At 46.9% G+C, this 18,519-nt stretch overlaps 1 protein-coding gene across 16 annotated transcripts in view; it reads left to right on the top strand.

Moving 5' to 3' along the window:
* Positions 1-1,489: 1,489 nt before the first annotated feature.
* FOXN3 (forkhead box N3) overlaps positions 1,490-18,519 on the top strand; it is a 462,718-nt gene continuing 445,688 nt past the window's right edge. For 5 of the 16 annotated variants that reach the window (XM_008271939.4, XM_008271938.4, XM_008271934.4 and 2 more), the window contains exon 1: positions 1,873-2,028. The gene's annotated coding sequence lies outside the window, so the exon portion shown is untranslated. Of the gene's footprint in view, positions 1,765-1,872; positions 2,029-2,632; positions 3,287-18,519 lie in introns of those variants that run through there. The other 11 variants (XM_070065520.1, XM_070065515.1, XM_051825944.2 and 8 more) reach the window with 7 other exon arrangements.

Below are 18,519 nucleotides of genomic sequence, written 5' to 3'. Positions count from 1 at the left end.
AGACTTCCTTCGCTTGGTCTCCTGTTTCCATGCTGGTGAATCGCTACTCTGATCAGGTAAGAAATGATGACTAAAGAAATCTGCCGGTGGCTTGGTTTTGGATACCTCATTTTTCTAAAGTCCTTACAAGCATACTTCAAAAGTTCATGGAAAAATAGAAATTAAAAAACAAGTTTATTTTGGTACAAAACATTTTTGAAGTCTCTGTATACAAATGGAGTCTGTTGTGAAAAGACTTTGCATGGGTTTTGGATTTTTTTTTTTTTTTTTTTTGCTCCAAAATGACCTCCTTTAATTTCAGTTTGCGTGAACTGTTTTGAAGTAGCCTTGAACAGAGAAGTAGCTGGGAGGCCTGGTGGTGTTCTGGAAAGCACTGGGCCTGTTGGAGGTACTGGCGACTGGGATTCCAGCAGGTCTGCTCTCCAGGTGTGTGATTTTGGGTAAGTCGCTCCACCTTTAGGGGCCTCTGCTTTCTCATTTGAAAATTGGGGGTCTCATTATCTCCTTACAGGGTTGAGGAACAGATCACGTGGCATGTATGAACAAGAACTTTGAAGATGAACAAGTGCAACGTATTATGACATAAGGCGGCAGCAAAGAGGCCTTTGATGGTTGAGTTATACTCAAAATCTTCCATGATATTGATTTAGCTATAATTGGAGGGGGGGGGGAATTACTTTTCAAAGGGATTTTTTTTTTCCTATTCCAAAAATAGAATCCAGAAAGCACTTCCTCCCATTTGATTTTTCTTTCTGGTGTCAACCACAGCACCATGGTAGTGAGCGGTTTTACCAAATTGTGACCTTCAAACTTGGTGATATCGAAGGAAGTCCCCAGGCTGGAAGCCTTTCAAACAGGCTTTTCAAACACAAGCACTTTTATTTTGAGTTAAGGGCTAACAGAATTGTCCTCTTAAACGAGCCAGTGAGCGCTGGCAAGATTAAAAGTTGCTTTCCAGGTGGGCTGCAGTCAATGAATGAGCCCAGAGGTTGCTAAAAGCCCTTTGGGGGGCAAGAAGGAATCTGATATGATTTCCTGTAACAAACACTCCGACCCCTGCTGTGAAAGAGAAACCTAGACCAGCGCAGCCCTCTTAATCCTGGGTGAGCTGATTTGTGCATGCATCTAGGATCATAATTTACTTTCAGCTTACGGAATTTGTGCGTTTTTGCATTTGTTTTAATTTGTAATTAAGTTTCCTCTGTGCGGCACGCCATATGCCACCATTAATTCTTTCTCGTTGATTTCTTGGGAGATACATGACTGCATATTTTGATGCAATTTTTGAGGTCTTTTGAAAATCAAATGACTACGTGGTTAGCCATATGGGGCTTTGTTATTTAAAATAGCGTATTACAAAAAGTACGAGAGAGCAAAATGCAAAAAAGGACCTGTTAGCAGGGGGAAATACTGGGGAAAAGTGTTTAAAAGGTTGTTTTTAAAACACACACACACACACACACACACACCAGCCTCTTTCGCGGTGCATTTTTGAAATCTCCGGGTCGATCCCGCACGTCTCTCAGCCTCGGTGAACGCACCAGCGCGCCGGGCCCACCTCCCAATGCCGGTTCCTGCCCGCGCTGTATTTACGCCGGGGCTGCGGATACGAACATCTGCCTTCGGAGTTCGCTGGCAGCCGGCGTCTTCCTCCCCACGCCTCCTGCCCGGCCTCGGACGCTCGGCCCCGGGCAGGTCGGCGCACAGCCGGGGCCGCCGTGCTCCGTGTTGCCGGGGATCCTCGGCGCCCGCGAGCTGCCTGCGGTACGTGAGGGCTGCAGACCGGGCCGCGGGCGGGCGGGCGGGCGCGCGGCGCGCACTAGGACCCAGCGGGGCTCCGGGCCCGGGTGGGAGCCGCGCCGCCGACCCCGGGCGGGCGCCGGGCGCTGGAGCCGGGGTTCCGGCCGCGATCGGCTGCAGCTCGGCCGGGAGACGGCGCGACCCGGCGGCGGGGCCACCCGCGAGTCCAGCGCCGCCGCGGCCCCCCGATGCGGCCGCGAGAAGCAGCGGGGGGGCAGGCGATCGCAGGTAACGAAAACGGGGCTCGCTTCCTGCCGCCCAGCCTCCTGCTCCGGTTTAGCATTGTCATGCGGAGCCGGGGCGGCCGCGTTTGGGGGCCCCCTTCGGTGTTGGGGGGAAGGCGCCCGCCCTCGTGTTCCCACCTGGTTCCGGATTGATTTATAGCGTGGCCGCCCCGGTGGGAGAGACCGGGGATGCCAACTTGCTTATTTTCATTACTTTTCTCTCCGAAGTTAGTTCATTACCAAAAAAAAAAAAAGTTTCTCAGAAATGTGTGAATAGTCGTTTTCTTAAAAAAAATTTTTTTTGAGATTGCAGACAAATGGGTATTTATAAAAATGAGCAAATAGCGGGTGTCGTTCTGCGCCTGACTTGTGGGGAAACCCACTTTCTTGGGCTCCCTGACGTGACTTTTGTTTGCAAGCAACCAACATGCTGGATGTGAGTTTGGCTCGCCCGGAGTTTCGCTCGGCATTGCTGGTCGCAACTGTTTTGCTCTCCATTATAAACACTGGCAGATCTGCAGGCGGTCGGAGCCTCTTCCAGTCCTGCCCCTGGCTATCCTGATATGACACACGGAGACCAGGATTTCCGTGGAAAGCGCTGAGAATATTTCTGTTTTTTTTTTTTTTTTTTTGGGGGGGGGGGGAGGGAGAAAAACCTGTTTTGAGGATTTAAGCCGTGGTGACTGGCTGGGGAGACCGGAGAGGCGATTTTTCCTGCTCTGTGAATACTCCCGGGATGACATTTGGGAAAGAGAGAGGCAGCTTTTCATTGTGGGGCTGCTAATTGATTTAATGTATTAGTTTCAGCTGGCTGGGCGCGGGGAGCCCCCGTCAGCGGCCGAGCCTCAGGTGACACATTTGCCAGCAAACGTGAGAGAGAGGAGAGCCGGGCCGGGAAGCCCTGGTCGGCTGGGAGCCCCCAGGTGGAGCTGCCGAGGCTGGGTGCGAGCGGCTCAGTGAGGAAGGAGGGCACCGTTTTCCTTAGCCGGGAAGACGTCCTATTCTTTTCCTTTTGTTCCCCGGTTTTTCATTGATCGCCAGCTCTGCCTTGGAGAGGGCTGGCAGCTGAGAGGGTAGGGAGCCCTGAGGACTGCCGGCACCAAGGGCTGGAGCCCACTTAACTCTCGCACGGATTGGCCAGCCAGACTGAGACTTAGGAAAACAGCCAGCGAGAGCCTGCTTGGCCGTAATTCCAGTTCGGCCCCCCGGTGCGGGGATTCCTGCGAGATGGAGCCTTGAACCCCGGGTGCCGTTGGCTGGAGGTACCTTTTGCGTTTTATGTTTTGGTTGGCATTTCTCTCCAGAGAAAGTAGGCCATTTTGGTGCACACCACTTTACGCTGCGTTCTCAATGATCGCTGCTCCTGAGTTGTAAGATGCGAAGTTGTGCGAGTCAGAATTCGTGTTTGCCGGCCGGTGTTTGATCCGAGTGCTTAGATAGCGGCATCAGCGGACGGACGGTTCACTGTATCCTGACTTTGATGGTTTTAGGCGCCTTGTGCATTCGCACGTTTCTCACCCTGGATCTAAGTCTGGCAGGGAAAGAGAAACACAATGAAGAAAGCAAACAGCTCAAATCCGCTTGCGCACTGTTACCAGAAATTGTGGCATCTGCTTGGAGAACGCCTTTCATTTCCAAGAAAAGGGGCGTTCTTCACCATATAAGAATACGCATTAGTCAACGTGCTGAGATGTTGTCTGTGTGGGGCACAAACGTGGACGTCCTCATTGGAGGCCCCCAAGTGCTTCATTAAAGAAACACCCTCCCAGAAGTTGTTAAACGTATAAACACTTTTCCGATTGGCTTAAAAATTTAGACACAGGAAGTGGATGGTATCTCATAACCGATGAGTGGAGACATGGTTGCCATGGAAACGGAGGGAAGGCACCCCACCCCCTACCACACATCCAGACCCGACCGTGACCACCACCCTTCTCCTCATCTCAGATGCCTGCAGACCATGCTGGCTGCCGGGGCGGGAGCCTCCTCCTGGCAGCATCTGTTGAAACCTGAGCCAGTGCCTGTCAGATCAAGGTCATTTCACAACAACAACCAAAAATGCAGCCTCCTGGATTTCATAACTGTATTTTTATTGAAAATATTCGTGCTAAAAGCCTTAAAGCCAGGATGAGCACTCGTGCTTACTTGGCATTTTGCTACCCCTGAGTTGTGCCCGGGGAAGGCTTAATGAGCAGGGACCCGGGCACTTTGTTGTGGGATCCAGCTGATTTGTAGAGCTACTGTGGGAACCCGACTCTGTGGGGCCTTCACGATGGGCCTGGGACTGTGGCTGGAGAGTGCTTGGGCAGGGGCTCCTGGGGCCTTTCTGTTAGAAGAGGGTTCAAAGTTGAGCTGCAGCATTTGAACTTCAGCAAGTGTGGTGTTTTGGAATGGTGCCCTGGGGCTGGGATGGAGACTGGGGCTTTAGGAGAGAAACCCGTTCTCAGTGGCTGAGCAGGGAGAAGAAAGATGTCCACGTGCAAATAAGCAGTGCTTCAAAACTGCAGTCATTAGCGTTTGCTTGACTTAGAAAAGTTTCCTCTTGTGGGTGGGGAAGAGGTTTTTTTTTTTTTGTTTTTGTTTTGTTTTTTTTTTTTTTTTTTGGCAGGCAGATTTAAACAGTGAGACAGAAAGAGAGAAAGGTCTTCCTTCCGTTGGTTCACTCCCCAAATGGCCACTTCGGCCGGTGCCCTGCGCCAATCCGGAGCCAGGAGCCAGGTGCTTCCCCTGGTCTCCCACGCGGGTGCAGGGCCCAAGCACTTGGGCCATCCTCCACTGCCTTCCCGGGGCCACAGCAGAGAGCTGGACTGGAAGAGGGGCAACCAGGACTGACTGGACTAGAACCTGGGGTGCCGGCGCCGCAGGCAGAGGATTAGCCAAGTGAGCAGTGGCAGAGGGCTTTTGTTTTTAAGACAGTTGAAAGGGCCCCCAAGTCAAAGCTGCAGATATTTCCAGTATCTTGTTCATGATTTCCCTGAGGAGTATAAAAAAAGGAGCCAAGTTGGAGATTCTATCCCACCCCACCCTATTCATTTGGCTAACGGGGGGGGGGGGGGGGGGGGGGAGTGTGGGGGGACCTCTCCTGAGTTTTGGCTTTGAGGGTTAACTTTGAGCCTTGTACGTATAAGGCAAGTGCATTGACTGTGATTTTCCAATTTTTCAATGACAGTCATCAAATTTTAATTCCTTGATATTCACTTAAAAATATCTCCCTTCCAATCAAGGTAATTTATGGCAGTCTTGCTTTATCTTAATTGAAAATGGTCTGTTTTGAAACTTACTCAATTAACAGTTTGATCTTTTTGAGGAGCAGCAAATTCCTTTGTTTTCATCAATGGATTAATTGCACGGGGGAAGGGAGAAGCAGAAGGAGTTCCATCTATATATTAATGTTTATTTAATATCCTGCCTTCACGTCATAGGAAGCAGAGGCCTTAGAAGCCGTATACCAGAGATTGGCTGATTTCACCTTTATTTCATGATCGCATGTTGTCACATTCTTGACTGATTTGGGATTTGGTGAAGGAGGTTAAGTTTCATGGCACAACTGGTCTCTTTTCGCAAAGGATTTCCTGTAGGGAGCTTTCTTATCTGCAAGTGTGTTCATTGGCAGGAAACATGTCAGTTGCTTGTTTTTGCAAACTGAAGGAAATGAATGGGATTTGTTGGTTTCTACAATCTACCTTCATTCTCCATTGTCTGTCCAATAGTTTGCGCAGAACCCTTCATTCCTAAAGGGACTTGCACTCTAAGTCTTTGGTATTCCTGTCCAGTTGCTTTTGACTTGGGGATTACAAAAATTGATCATTACACTGTTATGTACAACTTGTTTTACCAATATAAATGAAGAAGCTGTTTAATAAAATTCCAGGTCATTTTCAGTTGTCAGGTAGTTACATATTCACTGAAGCTGATGTTTTTTGATGATTGTGCCTAATGTCTAATATTTGTTCCAAAATGCCAACCCACTACCAGTCTTGATTTTGGATTAGTGTGGCGGGGTAAAGAGAAAGGCAGTTTGCTTCTTCTCTTGGCTTTTAGGAAGAAGAGCCAGAAAGGATACATGTCAGGGGTGTGCCAGCGCTGGGGGTGGGCAGGCTAGAGGCATGAAAGCCAGGTCAGAGTATATAGGAGAAAACCAAATCTTAATTTTGAAAGGGTTTCCTGTGTGAAATTCTGGATATATTTTGTCTATTGAAAATAAGTGTATTGGATTGTTCTGATTCATGGATGCTTCAAATTCTGCAGGAGGGAAGAAGGGCGAACTTCTTTACAGGAAACTAAGCACCTGAACCCCCCTTTCCAGGAAGTCCCCTGGGGAGAGGGCCCAGCAGTGCCAGGCAAGGGGACCACTTATTACAATGGCTTTTCCATGTTTTTGTAGACATCATTTTGTTTTATGTTTAGCAGCAAATGAAATCTCCTGCAAGAACTTGCTCAATGAGCCAGATGACAGCAGAGCTGCTCTAGGGGACCCAGGAGCTAGGAGCCTGGAGCCCGTGGGCTTCCCCTGGGTTGTTCCTGGGGCACACCCTAGAACCCTGACTCTCCTGTGAACACAGTCTGAAAACCACTGCTATAAAAGTGCCCGAAATATTCTCTAAACAAGGCCCGAGCGAATTGTTTGCAGAGTCTGAGACCTCCTTAGGAGAAAACTTTTGCCCTGACAATTTAACACAATGCTTGTGAACAGCAGAGCAGGAAAAAGACAGCAGTTAGGTGTGTAATGCGACATACACTCTGAAGCTAGCATGCCTGTAGAAAAAATTACGACCAGTCACAGGTATGCAGATCTCTGAACCAGTCTGTAGTGAGAGAAATGGAAAGGGTGCTGTTGGGGCTTACTTACCCACTAGGGTTTCCTTACTTCTAAGTCACGGGATCAGCATGTGGAGATGTCTGGGATTAACTGGTTGCAGTCTAACTGGAATGCATGGTTATATTCCATTATCACCTCGGGATCTGTTCTATCACTGTTATTCTATTAATGGGTGAAGATAATTTCATATTAAGTGTCATTCATGAAATGAAAGTTTGCCAAGCTCTATAAATCTGCTTGGCAGACTTAGTGTTTTGAGTGTTGAGTGAAATGATAACACACAGATGATATTTGGATATCATCAAATATATTCACATCATCTTCTCTATTATGAAATTGCACTGAAATGACGGGATTGCGAGCAGGCTCAGTTCCCCCCTCCACATCGCAGCAGGTACCAGGATTAAGGATTTCCAGGGGGGCAGACAGAGGAATCCCCTTCAGTGTCACTCTGGATTTTCACAACTACTTGATTTACATGTGCTTGGGTGCACAGATAAGGAGGAACCAGCAGAGACTTCTGCCTAACTGTGTGTGGTAGAATTGTGTGTCTTAGGGCCATAGCCAGTCTCCGTGCCTTGTTTTTTGGAGGCTGCACAGTTGGGGAATCTGTTCAGGTAAAAAGGACAGACGCTTTTCGGCATTCTCCCTATTGCTTCCATTATGTTTGTCTTGTTTCTGCTGCCTGCACGGGGTTACAGATGGCAACCCAGGAACCGGTGTTCCAGAAGGCCACAGGTCTTCCAAGAATTTGTGCTGGACATATCTGACACACACACAGACAAGGGCACTTGAAACAGTTCCACAAAAAATGGAATTAACAAACAAGTGTATGTTTTGAAATGCGTGTGTAGATTTTTTGTATTAGGCATTTTTTATGAAGTCTTTGAGGAACCCTTGTATACAAAATTTTTTGCACCAAATACACTTTTTTAAATTCCATTTTATATAACCTTTAAAAATATTCTTATATAAACTAATATAAGCACAAAATAGTTGGCCATGGTAGTGGGTGACAACGATTGGGGGTAACTTGTATTTACTGAACTGTGTTGAAGGAAGCTTTTCACATTTTGGCTGCTTGAGTGATCTCATTTTCTACCAACCTGGATTTCAAAGAAGAGCTGATGTGTACAGCCAGAGACAACCAAGGCAGCTATTCCAAATCACATTCATGACAGAGGACGTGCTTCTTTGGGTAGATACTAGACTCTCCTGTTTGAACTCAAGTGTGGGCACATCACCAGGATGTTTCTTAAGTTGCAAATGGAGAACTTCTCCAAATGTTACCCACTCTGGGTCTAGCATCTTTGCGAATACTGCTTCCATGAGACTCAGAATAGCAAGTGCCCTGGAGAGGAGGTTGCAGCGTACCAGACGAGGTTAGACTTCGTATAACCTCAGAGATCTCTGCACTCTGAAAACTATCTGAGTCAGCAAACTTAATACTGTTGCAGCCTTAAAAATGAAACCAATTCTGATTGGCTTTCTAAATCTGTGACTTCCGTATCCTCAGAGTCAAAGAACAGCAGACTGAAGGTGTTCGGAAAAAAAAAAAATGTGCTCTAAACATGTGCAGACTGTTTTTTCCTTGTCATTTTTCTCTTAACAACAGAGTTTAATGGCTATTTACATAGGATTTACATTGTATTGGGAATTACAAGGGATCTACATAGGATTTAGAGTGTATGTATGGATATGCATTGGATATATGCTGATTGATATGCCATTTTATAGGGCAGACTTCAACATCCAGGGATTTTGGTCTCCTTGGTAGTTTCTGGAACCAGTTGTCTGTAAATACTGAGCAACAACTGCACTGTATGACTAGTTGGTACATGTCTAAATGAAGATACTCGTATTGTGTTGTGTGACTAGACGGCGTTTAGCATGGTCTCTTGAAAAGGAAATAAGTTGCAGTGGTTAGTGATATAGGAAAAGAGGCTGTTGCTTGTCAGATACTGGTCTCTAAATTATATGGCTCTTACTATAACATAGTGTTAATGCAATAATAATGCAGTGATAACTAACGGTAATGTGCACTGGTGTCCCATTCTACAGATGAAGAAAATAAGGCACTTGCTTTCCTGAGGGCCACACCCTCTCAGGTGGCTGACTAATTCTTGCTTTCAAGTCCCCTGACCCCAAATTCCAGGTGTTTCCCCTTGCACTCACAACAGTGCTGCTCACCAGTGCAGGGTGAGTGGCTTCCACTCCCACACCTGAAGTAGGACCGCCCCCCAGGGAGATCTGCAGGTGGGCTGGGGAGTATTGGTCATGATTCTGACCAGAAATGGGATTTTTTTTTTTTTGGACAGGCAGAGTGGACAGTGAGAGAGAGAGAGACAGAGAGAAAGGTCTTCCTTTGCCGTTGGTTCACCCTCCAATGGCTGCCGCGGCCGGCGTGCTGCAGCCGGCGCACCGCGCTGATCCGATGGCAGGAGCCAGGTACTTATCCTGGTCTCCCATGGGGTGCAGGGCCCAAGCACTCGGGCCATCCTCCACTGCACTCCCTGGCCACAGCAGAGAGCTGGTCTGGAAGAGGGGCAACCGGGACAGAATCCGGCGCCCCGACCGGGACTAGAACCCGGTGTGCCAGTGCCGCAAGGTGGAGGATTAGCCTAGTAAGCTACAGGGCCGGCCCAGAAATGGGATTTTGCTCCTCAACCTTCTGTGTTCCCAGTCTGACCAGGACTTTTAGGTTCCTTGTCATTGACTATTTTCCTTAAATCATCTCCATCTTTCAGATTTCCCTCCATCTTCTCCGAGTTCATTCATATACCTGACAAATGAAAGGTCCTAATCACAGGATAAGATTTTCATGAATTATCAGAATATTCGGCTCTAACTGTTGGTGGCAGATTTCCTAGACAACATTCACTTTTATAATCGGTGTGAATTGCTCCACAACTCGGGTGCAAATACAGTGACATTTCCTTGATTTTTCTCAGAATAAAAAATAGCTGGTTTAAGTCATCAGATTTGCAGGATGCCCTGTCTCTCTCTTAAAAAAAAAAAAAGATTTATTTATTTATTTGAAAGTTAGAAAGAAACAGACAGAGATCTTCCATCCACTGGTTCACTCCCCGAGTGGCTGCAATGGCCAGGGCTGAGCCAGGCTGAAGGCCTGGGTCACGTGAGTGCAGAGGCCCAAGCACTTGGGCCATCCTCTGCTGCTATCCCAAGGAGCAATAGCAGGGAGCTGGATTGGAACAGCTGGGACTTGAACCAGTGCCCATGTAGGAGGCCGGCATCACAGGCGGTGGCTTTACCTGCTGCGCTACAACGCCAGCCCCCAGTATCTTTTCCTTGCCCAACCCCTACTCCTAGGTCATGCAAATCCACAGGTTTTATAGAGATCAAGCTTAAAGGAGGGCAGTTTTCTTCCTCGGCGAAGCAGGCAGTTTTTGCCCCAGTGTAGGAGAAGGTTGCAAGTTAGGCCGTCAGCTGAGGATCCTGCTATGCCTGGTCTCTGCGTGACCAGTTGGAACTCGCAGAGGAACAGATGTAGACATCTTCAGGGAAGCATATGCCTGGTATTTTCTAATCCTCTTGAAGTGTTCAGGTGAATGATCAGAACCTGATGGAACTAATTCCAATTTCACAGGTGTGATTTCACATGTATGAAATCTTTATAAAGAATCAATTAAGGGAAGTGCTAAAGACATATATGTGCAAATTTGGGGAAATTATTCACTCATGCAAGGTATAGTTATTAAGCACCTCTTGCATACCAGGAACTATGCCTGTGGTAGGGTAAAGTGTACCTATCTGGCGTCTTCCCTGAAAATATCCCCAAATGTAGCTCTTTGGAAGTTGATATTCTAAGCTGAAGCTGATAAAGATGGATTCAAGTGAGAGCCTCCTCCCTGAACTCCTTCCTGGAGGTGCCAGGCCTTTTGTTTGCAGCAGACTGTGTGAGCAAGATTTAGAGGTAGGTCACTGGCTTGGGGCATGGCCCAGGAAGGCACCAGTAGGGGCAGGTGTGGGAGACAAGGAAGAGAAGGCAGCTGGGACAGTTGTTCCTTCCTTATGGTGGTTTACATCCTGATAAACTGCAATGTAATCTTAGTTCAAAAATGCATTGAGGGGACTGGCACTGTGGCGCCCCGGGTTAATGCCCTGGCCCCAAGTGCTGGCATCCCATATGGGCGCTGGTTTGAGACCTGGCTCTTCCACTTCCTATCCAGCTCTCTGCTATGGCCTGGGAAAGCAGTAAAAGATGGCCCAAGGCCTTGGACCCCTGTACCCGCATGGGAGACCTGAAAGAAGCTCCTGGCTTCTGGCTTCGGATCAGCGTAGCTCCAGCCATTGTGACCAATTGGGGAGTGAACCATCAGATGGAGGATCTCTCTCTCTCTCTCTCTGTCTCTCCTCTCTCTGTGTAACTCTGACTTTCAAATAAAAATAAATAAATCTTTTTTTTTTTTTAAAGGCATTGAACCCACCTAACCTAGTGAGCATCCTAGCTCTGCAACACAGGACAATTCAGGGCCCCGGTGGTGTCTCTGTGTGACCACAGAGTGACAGGAACTGCACTCACTGCTGCCCGCTGCCACCACCCAACACCGCAGACAGGATTGGGCCAACTAGTGCCAGCCCCAGAAAATTCAAATTCAAATTTTGAAGTAGGATTTCTACTGGATGCCGTGCCTTTTGCATCATTATGAAGTAGGAAACTTGCAAATTGAGCCATCCTAAGGCAGGGTAGGACTATGGCGAATCCACAGCAGGGTGGGCTCCGGCCCCGTGGGCTGTCCTGAGAGCCTGCCAGGACCACTTCTGCTTCCTGGGGGACACCCATCCCAGCACAGGAGGTCTGCAAACTGGCACAACAGGTTTGGGCTGCTAGAGTGTGCTCAGGACTTCTGGGCCCCATGGGCAGCTGAGTGCCCTGAGCAAGTGGGGCCTGAGAGCCATGTGGCTGGAGCACCGGCATTTTCTGTGTCCCTAGGCGCCTCCCGGGGTCTTGGAGCTGGAGATATATATTTTTGTTGTTGTTGTTGTTGTTTTTGACAGGCAGAGTGGACATGAGAGAGAGAGACAGAGAGAAAGGTCTTCCTTTGCCGTTGGTTCACCCTCCAATGGCTGCCAAGGCCGGCGCACTGCGGCCAGCGCACCGCGCTGATCCGATGGCAGGAGCCAGGTGTTTCTCCTGGTCTCCCATGGGGTGCAGGGCCCAAGGACTTGGGCCATCCTCCACTGCACTCCTCAGCCATAGCAGAGAGCTGGCCTGGAAGAGGGGCAACCAGGAAAGAATCCGGTGCCCCGACCGGGACTAGAACCCGGTGTGCCAGCGCCGCAAGGTGGAGGATTAGCCTAGTGAGCCGCGGCGCCGGCCAGAGCTGGAGATATATTAAAGGAATCACGTTTGAAGCAGTCCTTTGGACACAAATGAATGAAGATGCCTGCAAAGCAGTGTCTTTTCCGTCAAAAACAGTGGCAACAAGACGAGTGGCCTGAATGCTGGGTCTTAAGTGTCCGTCAGGACGCTGGTTCTCTGGTTTTGCTCTATTGTAACCAGCATTCTTGTTTCCCTGGTTGGAAAACTTGGACACCATTTGTTTGCCTTCTCACGCGTCTAATGGATCGCCGGGCTCTTCGCTGCGTCCCTTGCTACACACCTTGTCTTCGTCTGGTCTTGCGTTCTGGCGCCGCCCTCTAAGAATGCTGCCCCTAACCAGAGGGAGCTCCAGGAGGGGCCCCCTCCGTGCAGGCTCCTTCCTTCTTCTGCACCGCTGACTTCTGTCCCTCAACCGCCCTGGAAGTCTGGCTTTGGACAGAGACTTCTGTTTTCAAACCCTGTCTCTACTACTCATATAGCTGTGTGGCCCTAAGTGAATTCTAGCCTAAGACTCAGTAAGATGGAAAAAAACAACTCAGTAATGTGGAAATCCTGGAAGGGTTGTTGCGAAGGTTAAATCACAGAGTCCCTGAAAAGCGCTTGGCACAGACGCTGTCACGTCATCACAATCGAAATGATGGCAGCTGGTTTGTTTTTGTTTTTGTTTTTTTGGTTAATGTTGATGGACCCAACTTACAAGTCTGACCTCCTCTACCTAACTTCCAAGTTCTTTTGTAATTCAACCCTGCTCATTACTGTTCAGGGAATGTCGCAGGATCTGCTCAGGGTTTATTCAGCTCTGAACTTTTCTAGATCCTTCCGGCTCCCATGCCTCTGAGCATATTGCTGCCTGGACACAACCTACTTCTTTCTTTGTGTTGTTGAGCTGCTGCTTTTGTGTGCGTAAAACTCCGAAGTCCAGAGAACATGCAGTTTGCTCATTTTGTCTATAACACACACCCATTGATTATCAAGAGAAAGAAGAGTAACTTTAAAAAAAAAAAGTGTTTTATATATTTGAAAGGCAGAGAGTCAGAGAAAGTGAAGTCCTGTTCACTTGTTTACTCCCCAAGTGCCAACAATAGCCAGGGCTGGGCCAGGCTCAAGTCAGGAGCCAGGAACTCAACCTGGGTCTCCCATGTGGCTGGCAGGGAGCCATCACCTGTTGCCTCCCAAGGCGGGCATTAGCAGGAAGCTGGAATCAAGAGGAGCTGGAAGTCCAGCCCAGGCACTCTGATGGGGGTTGCAGGCATTCTAAGTGGAGTCTAATAACTTTTTTATTTAAAGATTTAATTTATTTACTTGAAAAAGAGTTACAGAGAGAGGTAGAGCCAGAAAGAGGTCTTCCATCTGCTGGTTCACTCCCCCAAATGACCACAAGGGCCAGAGCTGAGCTAATCTGAAGCCAGGAGCTTCTTCCAAGTCTCCCACATGGGTGCAGAGGCCCAAGGACTTGGGTCATCTTCTACTGCTTTCCCAGGCCATAGCAGAGAGCTGAATCAGAAGTGAAGCAGCTGGGACTTGAACCAGTGCCCATATGGGATGCTGGCGCTGCAGGCTGGGATTTTAACCTGCTGTGCCACAGCACTGGCCCCCTCTAATAACTTTTGATCACACCCATTTCAAAACCCAGTTGGATCTGATAATCCAAGCCGTACGTTAGGATAATTCTTGGGCATCCTAGGAAAATCACGTCCATTCTCTGATGTTCTTCACCTCCCTCCATCCCTAGTTGTTGCCTGCACTGGTGTGTGTAGGGGGTGAGCATCAAGCTTACTTTCCCTTTTGTTTCTCGTGGAGGCAGAGTAAACTCAAGGACCTATGGCATGGGGCCGGTGCTGTGGCGCACTAGGTTAATCCTCTGCCTGTGGTGCCAGCATCCCATATGGGTGCCGGTTCTAGTCCCGGTTCTCCTCTTCCAGTCCAGCTTTCTGCTGTTGCCCAGGACGGCAGTGGAGGATGGCCCAAGTGCTTGGGCCCCTGCACCCGCATGGGAGACCAGGAGGAGGCACCTGGCTCCTGGCTTCGGATCGGTGCAGCTCTGGCTGTTGCGGCCACTTGGGGAGTGAACCAACAGAAGGAATACTTCTCTCTCTGTCTCTCTCTGTCTGTAACTCTGCCTGTCAAATAAGTAAATGAAATCTTTAAAATAAATAAATAAATGAGGACCTATGGCACGATAGCCTCTGCTGTTGGGAGCTAGCTCTCTTCCCTGCGGGCTGCTACGGGTTCAGCTATATCAGCAAGGAAGTCCATGATTTTATAAGGTGTGGTCTCTAGTTCAGTGGTTTTCAGAGACACCCACTAAGATATAGATACGTTGTAGATCAGAGTCTAGTTAGTGTATACATTTGTATAAACATGGCTAGAAGAAACAGAAGTGTTCACAAAGTGACATAGATAGTTGAAACAAGGTTTACAAGATGGCATTCTTGCTGTACTTGATCACTCTGATCCAGTCTGTTCTGTTTTACTTACCCATTGGGAAGCAGTAAGTGACCCAGTTTGCAAAACTAGTTAGTCCGGGCATTGTCTTGACTTTGTCACAAGGCTGGGTGACACTTTGTAGACTCCGCCCCACCTCCGTGTCCCCTGGCAGCAAGCAGAGCATTAGCCACACCCTCTTTTAAGCCCACTATCTTGTGTCTTTATGTGGGGACCCCTCCTCTTGCTGCAGCAGATCCTGAGGCAAGCTCACCGCTCCTCAGCATCTTAATGCTTTTTGTTCACCAACAGTGAGTAAGGGGGGCTGGCGCTGTGGTGTAGCATCTCCCCTTGCAGTGCAGCATCCCATATGGGCGCCGCCAGGATCGGCACAGCTCCAGCTGTTGTAGCCATTTGGGGAGTGAACCAGCATGTGGAAGACCTCTCTCTCTCTCTCTCTCTCTCTCTCTCTCTCCTTCTCTATGTAACTCTGACTTTCAAATAAATAAATAAATCTTAAAAAAAAAAATAGTGACTAAGGGTCTCTGTTTTCGTGGTCTTACTGACATTTATTTAATATTCCTAGATTGGGATGGGTGTTTGTTTAGTAGCGACACCCACCTCCCAAGGTGGATTGTGGGTAGGAGTGAGTCCTGGCTTCTCTGCTTCTATGCAGCTCCCTGTTGATACGCACCTGGAGGGGCAGCAGGGGATGATGGCTCCCGTACAAATGAAACAGCCACAAAAAATAAGTAAATAGGATTGTCACATTATAAATTGTGCCAACTTAGTAAGTGTGAAATAATCTCATTGTCATTTTCATTTTCTTGGTTATTAATGAAATTGAGCATCTCTTCATATGTTTACTGTAAAATGCATGTTTGTCTTGAATCCATCCACAATTTTTTTTGTTTGCTTGTAGTGTGAGGTATATACACTATTTTATTTGTATTCTGATTTATTATTTACTTGAGAAGCAGAGAGACAAAGACAGAAAGCTCCAGTCCACTGGTCTACTCCCCAAATGCCCGTAACATCCTGTTTGGTGGGGGGAGGCCAAACCAAGCAGCCAAGAACTCAGTCCAGGTTTTCCACGTGAATGACAGGAACCTAACCACTCAAGCCATCAGTGTCACATTTCAGTATCTGCATTAGCAGGAAGCTGGAGTCAGGAGCTAGACCTGGGGAGTCAAACACAGGTTTTCTCATACTGGACACAGGTATCCTATCTGGTGTCTTAACAACTAGACTAAACTACCCACCCCTACAATTTTATTTTTTATACTATGTACACATACACCCTTGTATACACACCATCTATAATATGTATTATAGATATGTCAACATGCATATGAAAGTTTATGCAATCAGACATAGTGCTGGCACAGACTTTCATTATACACAGTTTTACTGAACATGTGCTGGACATATACCTAAAAATTAATTGCTATATCAAAAGTTGTACATATATTTTAAAAAATGAAATTGATCTTACATATTGGTTGTGTCACGAAACTTTAAGTTTCTTATCTATTCTCTTACGTTATTGTAAATTCTTTCCATTTTTTTCCCACAGCCATATCATTTATAAATGACAATCATGTTTCTTTGCAATCCTTATCTTCATTATTTCTTTTCCTTTCCATACTAAGCTGTATAGACCCTTCGGTAGATCCTGCAGAGGGCCAGTGATGGTGGGTCCCTGGACCTTCTTTATGACCCCCTCAAATACAGACTTGCCAGAGATGTCACACAGAAGCTTCCTATCCAGTTCATGAAGTTCTTTTCAATTTCTCATGTTCTCCAAGTTACGTTCTAAATTATGGATGGGTGTTAAATTATAAAAAATATTTGTCTATATTACTAGAATAAATCAACTTTGATGATATTTCCTTTTGTATCTATTACCAACTGTGCTTTAAGAGTAGTAGAGTTTTTATAAGTAGTTAAGCCACTGATTGAGTCACATACATCCCATATTGGAGGCGGGGTTTGAGTCTCAGCTCTGCTTCCAACTCCAGCTTCCGGCTAATGCAGATCCTGGGGGCAACAGCAATCATTCAGTTGAGTCCTGCCACCCACGTGGAAGAATGATTGGAGTTCCTGGCTCCTGGCTCCCAGGCCTGGCTGTTGTGGGCATTTGGAGAGTAAACAAGAAAAAGCTAATTGTCTCTGAAGTATTTTTTAAAAATAATTCTTACCTCCATGTCCATGTGTAAGAGGTCCTATAAATCTCTTTTGTTATCAAAGTTTGGTATCAGTGGTTTCTTGTCCTTATAAAATAGAGAGTCCTCTTTTCCTATTGCTAGGAATAGTTTTATGTAAGATCAGCATTGCGTAATCCTCCAAATGTGTGGTAGGATCATCTGTTTTTCCTGGACTGGTGTTTTTAATGGGAGATTTGCAAATACTAATTCCTTCTTTTACAGTAAGACAATTTTAATGTTCTCTCTTTTCTTGAATCCATTGTAGTAGTAAATAGATTTGTAAGAATTTGTTTCATTTTAGGGGCTGGTGCTGTGGCGCAGTGGGTTAAATCCCTGGCATCCCATATGGGTGCTGGTTCTAGTCCTACTGCTCCTCTACCGATCCAGCTCTCTGCTATGGCCTGAGAAAGCAGTAAAAGATGGCCCAAGTCCTTGGGCCTCTGCACCCTCGTGGGAGACCTGGAAGAAGGTCCTGGCTCCTGGCTTCAGATTGGCACAGCTCTGGCCATTGCGGCCATCTGGGGAGTGAACCAGCAGATGGAAGACCTCTCTCTGTCTCTACCTCTCTCTGTAACTCTGTCTTTCAAAATAAATAAAATCTTTTTTTTTAAAAAAAGAATTTGTTTCATTTTAGTTTTAACATTGGGGCATAGGATTGTAATAGCCTCTTATTGTTTTTAATGTCTGTGCCATCACTATTAGTTTTTCTTTCCAACCTTTACTTTTTATTTGTTTTTAAAGATTTATATTATTTATTTGAAAGGCAGAGTTATAGAGAAAGAAAGAGAAGAGACAGAGAAAGATCTTCCACCTGTTGTTTCAATCCCCAAATGGTCTCAGTGTCTGGGGCTGGACCAGGCAGAGGCCAGGAACCAGGAACTTCCTCTGGGTCTCCCAAGTGAGTACAGGGGCTCAAAGACTCAGTCTGTCCTCTGCTGCTTTAGCATTCCAGAGAGCTGGAGTGGAAGTGGAGCAGCCAAGACTTGAACCAGCGCCTATGTGGGATGCCAACATTGCAGGCTGGCTTAACCCATAACAACACGAGCCCCTCCACCTTTACTTTTATGATTGCAAACTTTTTCTTGATCAGTGTCACCAGGATTTTGCTACTGTTGTTGGTCTTTATGAAAAACGTATGGTTTCCGTAAGTTTCTATAGTTTCTGTAAGTTTGTCTGTTCAATTTCTACTTGTACCTTCATTCTTTTTACTATTTGGTGTTTATAATTTTCTTATTTTCCTGACTTCCTGATAGCTTAGTTCATTAATTTTGAACTTTTCTAAGTTAGATGTATAAACTGTGCATTTGATTCTGGGTACTGAGTTAGCTCCACCTTGGAAGATTTGCTCTATGGCACTGTCACTGCTGATCTGTTCTAAATAACTCCCCAGTGTAAAATAACCTTTCCTTTGTCCTAGGAGTTATTTAAAAGTGTTTTGTTTCCATTTCCAAACCTATGGTATTTTTTGAATTATCATTTGTTGCATTCATTTACTTTTCATTACTTTAAAATACCCTAAAGGAGCATCTTGGGAAAGAAAAAGTTTGTTTCAGCTTACAGTTTGAGGTTCCAGGAGCAGGTGTCATCTGATGAGACTGGCTGGTGGTTGCAGAGGTCCAATCATGCGGTGGGGCAGGAGACTGAGGCCACACTTGAATTCGAATGATCAAACCTGCGTGAGAACCTCCTCCTGGGGTGGGT

The sequence above is a fragment of the Oryctolagus cuniculus genome, chromosome 20, assembly GCF_964237555.1.
Source record: "Oryctolagus cuniculus chromosome 20, mOryCun1.1, whole genome shotgun sequence".
Classification (NCBI taxonomy): Eukaryota; Metazoa; Chordata; class Mammalia; order Lagomorpha; family Leporidae; genus Oryctolagus; species Oryctolagus cuniculus.
This window is presented reverse-complemented; position numbering and strand designations above follow the sequence as displayed.